We start from the raw sequence: 4,743 nt of genomic DNA on the forward strand, positions 1-4,743 counted from the left end.
TGTACAGGCATACTCAGAGTTCGTCAGGAGAGAGTATGGATTGGCAACTGTTGTATTTGATAGTTATGATGGGACTCCTTCTATAAAAGACAATACCTATCAAAGAAAAGGACAGAATATCCACCCAAATGTAAACTTTACGGCTAATACCGAGTTTGATGGCAAAAAGGATGAGTTCCTTTCGAGGCATAACAAGTAGATACATACTCCAAGTATCAAGTATCAAAACGCACACCATCGTGTCGGGATTCAATATTTCGACATTAATTATGTCATCATCAGGATTTACGGGTTGTGATTCAACATCTTAAAGAAGCAGCTTTTTCCAGAAATTGGTGGAGGGGGATTAGATTCTTAGATTATGTGCTGAAGCATTTAGTCAGCCAAATCAGAACACTGATGTAATTGTGGAATTTGTAAGAAAGGCTATGGCTATCTTGTTTGGGACTGAATCAATTGATTCACTTGATAGCTTCAGATGTAAGCAAGAAAGTTGTTGGGGGGTATCGATTGTGGCGCCTCAGCAACTACCTCCAACTACATCTGCCAGTAAATTTCATTGTCAACTTTTAAAAATCATCCATTGCAATTGCACTACTGGATGTAAAACACCACGTTGCAGTTGCAGATGCTATGGGTTGGCATGCACATCAGCCTGTGGAGCCTGTCAACTTAAGGGATGTGAGAATGTAGAGAAAGTAATAGATGATGAAGAGGGAGAAATGGAAACAGATGACTATTGATTTATCGTAAACTACAAAATACATTAAATATAGCAAGCCTGGTCCTTAAGTCCAGTCTACTTGTTGGTATAACTGTTAATCAATAGAATCTTAGATGACAACTTTCTTTGATTTGATCAAAAAATGACGACACTTAAAATTGCTAAAGTAAGTACTGATTTATGACTGTTTATACATGGCGGCCATCTTGGACGCCATCTTGAATTGATTTATATTGATTATATCACATTCTAAATTGTCTGAAATGATTTACTGACCCAAAAAACTTGATATTGTTTTAAAAAGATCACGATTATATCACAATTTGTAGCTGTTTTATGGTATGGCCGCCATTTTGGCGGCCATCTTGGAAAAAACCACTTTCCGGTGGTCGGATTTCATAAGACTTTTTAAATGTTATTTAGCACACTCAATACTACCAAAATCCGTTGAAAAACCTTTTGTTGCAATTTTTTGGGGGTTAATGACACTTTTAGTAAAATTCATCATCATCACATCAATATTAGGCAAAATGAAGCGCCAAAAGAAATTCTCATGATCTTTTATCAGGGATTTTTGACAACCATAGAGATCTTATTAATGTGTGTGTATACACCATAGAAAACAAAGCTTAAAACATTGTCTTTGAGTATGTACTTTACATAGGCCTACTTCAAAAACGTGATTCCACAACCACCTCAGCCCAACCATGGCTGGAGCTGAGGTGAGAAAATTTGAGGAAATAGTACCTCTCGAGATGGCCGGAAATGACACTTTTATATAGTAACACAACTTTTTTTCGCATTTAGCACAATTTTCTTCACTTTTTATTGCTATTAATATTATTATCAATTATTACTATCGTCATTATCATCATTGTTATTATTATTATTACTATTAGATCACACATCATCATTGGTCAAAATGAAGCGCCAAAAGAAACAAACATGATCTTTTATCAGGGATTTTTGACAACCATAGAGATCTTATTCTTATTATTGTGTCTGTAATATACCATAGAAAAAAAAAAAAACGTAGAAAAAAAGCTTAAAAACATCGTCTTTGAGTATGTACTTTACATAGGGCTACTTCAAAAACGTGATTTCACAACCACCTCAGCCCCACCATGGCTGGGGTGAGGTGAGAAAATTTGAGGAAATAGTACCTCTCGAAATGGCCGGAAATGACACTTTTATATAGTAAAATTCATCATCATCACATTACCATTATAGTCAAAATGAAACGCCAACAAAGTTCTCATGATCTTTTATCAGGTATCTACTTAATATCCAGGACAACTTAGGCCTAATTATAGCTTACTAAGCTTTAACTATATATACTATATTACGATCAACAATTAAATCACAACTTCTTTTTGCATTTAGCACAATTTTCTTCACCTTTTATTGTTATTAATATTAATATCAATTATTACTCTCGTCATCATCATCATTGTTATTATTACTATTATTACTATTAGTAGTAGTATTATTAAAAAAAACATTTAAAGAAACTTGCAAAAGGATAAAAACGAAATTGAACCACAGTACCGAATTTCTATCTTAAAAGACCTGGCTTGAGATTTATGGATTTAAGATTTTTTTAAATCACGCTTTAGGCTTATGTGTTCTATTAGGCCTATGTATAACGTGTACTGATGCATATTTACATGTTTAGAAGTATTCATTTTAAGTGATCCCAGGAAAGAATTTGTATTGGCTCAAGAATAAGCTTTAAATTTTTAACACTGTGTACAAAGGGGGGGAGCCGCGGCTCCCACGGCTCCCCCCCCCCTGGATACGTCTGGATACGTCCCTGGCCTTCTGACATAACATTCACGAGTTATCATCCTTAATCTGGAGAACATTTTACAGAAATGAAGGTGGTGCAAAATTCGGCAAATCAAATTGTTTTAGCTTTCTAAAAATAAACCTCGATTCCTACTGTTACGTTTATAGTAAAATATACACAAAAATATTTGAATCAACACAAAGAATATTATTGACGATGACCTAAGTATTAAACCTGTAAATTTAATATCTCAAAATCAACAAAATCATAAAACAAATCGCTCTGTTAAATCTATAGGTTACTACTGTACTGTACGCTTAATATTTTAAAATAATATCAAATTTTCTACCAAAATTTAAACAATGCGTATCGGATCTAATAAAATTTTTCTCTACTATATTTCATACTCTAAAATATTTGAATTCATACAAAGAAGAGTGTTGATGACTTTGAATAACTGATTATAAGTATAAGCGACTAATTTAAATACTTGAACATTATTACAATACAAATATAATGGGCTAGAAGTCTTATCTGGAGAACATTTTAATGAAATTAAGGTGGTGGAAAATTTATCAAAATTAAATTGTTCTTTTAGCATTCTAAAATAAAACCCCTCGATTCCTGCTGTTACGTTTATAATAAAATATACACAAAATAATATTTGAATCCACAGAAAGAAAATTATTGACAATGACGTAAGTAATAACCCTGTAAATTTAATATCTCAAATCAACAAAATCATAAAATAAATCTCACTAAACTGTACTGTACGTTTATTTTAAAATAATATCAAATTTATTACGGTACATATTAATGTGTGTATCGGATCTAATATAATTTTTCTCTAGTAGGCCTATATTTAATACTCTAAAATATTTGAATTTACACAAAGAAAGTGTTGACGACTTTGAATAACTGATTATAAGTATAACAGACTAATACTTAAAAACATGAACGTAATTACAATACAAATCAAATATAATGGGCTAGAAAAGATGAATAGTAATCCTTAAGAAGAAAAAAAAAAACGAAAGTTGATATAAACTGCAATGGTAGGCTATGAAAACAAACAATTAAGTCTAATTAATATCGGAGCGATTTTGACCTCTTAGTATCTAATAATCACACAGAATTTATTACAAAATACGACAGCTCAGTTTATTACAAACACGACAGAGAGTTATTACAAAATACTTCAGCTCTGTCATTATATACGACAAGGTTTATTACAAAATACGACAGGTATTACAAAATACAATTATTACAAAATACGACGTAACAGTTCTTGTCGTGTGGTCGGTGCATGGAATGACCTGCACAAATCATCGAGTCCAAGCTTAATGAGCACTCATCGAATACTTCTACTCACCGTAACATTTGTTTATTAACAAATTAGGTAAAATCTGAAAAAATCCACCAATACCATCAATTATTGATACTACGGTAGTTGTTGAGTGTTGAGCGTAAGCTTTTCACTGCCACAAAAACAGACCTATGGCCCCTAATTGATAAGCTCCCTGAAGTTGCAAGAACCCTCACAAAATATTGTTTAAATAAATTAAATAAATGAATAGTCAATCATTAATTAAAACATTATTAGCAAATAAAAGTAGGCATAAGCATTTGACAACCACAGTAGCAGACAAGGTACACAAAAGGCAAGTACTATTTATATCAATATATAAAAAACAACTCATAAAAGCAGATTTTTTTTTTCATAGGTTTCCGCCGATGAGATTGTAATCGGATCGTGTTTATCCATGCATGTAGAATTATATTTTTAACTTGGCAGTATTTTTCAACTTTGCTATGCAATCAGGATTTTTTGTCCAGCTTACTGGTTAAATTCAATTTTTTTCTAAATTGCATTCATTTTTTATTTGAATCTCATAAATGTCTACCCATGGTTTCGTCGATTAAAAGCATATTCCGTATTTGTTATAAGACCACTCTAAAATGCATTCGGTGATTTAAGGTGCCGCCCTGGTTCGAGAGTACCATTGGAGCCCTTGACGCATATACAGTACATCCTTAATAAATCATTCGTTGGTAAACACCATCCTGAGCGCAAACCCATTTATGAAATCGAATGTTGTACAATTAATTATTTTTTGCTGATTGAAGGTAATTCATAGTGCTATCACCCGACGGACACCATCCCGGTTGTTATTTCACGTTTCGGGGCAGGAATATAGATTAATAATGTATTAATAATACTGTATATAGG

The 4,743-nt window shown here is 32.5% G+C and overlaps 1 protein-coding gene across 1 annotated transcript in view; it reads left to right on the top strand.

The window, feature by feature from the left end:
• The first annotated feature begins 4,128 nt into the window (after positions 1-4,128).
• Positions 4,129-4,743, top strand: part of LOC117113420 (actin-104-like) — a 22,817-nt gene continuing 22,202 nt past the window's right edge. Inside the window, exon 1 of the mRNA XM_033256740.1 lies at positions 4,129-4,174. The gene's annotated coding sequence lies outside the window, so the exon portion shown is untranslated. The remainder of the gene's footprint in view (positions 4,175-4,743) is intronic.

The sequence above is a fragment of the Anneissia japonica genome, unplaced genomic scaffold (genome assembly GCF_011630105.1).
Source record: "Anneissia japonica isolate Jap-2015-1 unplaced genomic scaffold, ASM1163010v1 scaffold493_len2256704_cov171, whole genome shotgun sequence".
NCBI classification, from domain to species: Eukaryota; Metazoa; Echinodermata; class Crinoidea; order Comatulida; family Comatulidae; genus Anneissia; species Anneissia japonica.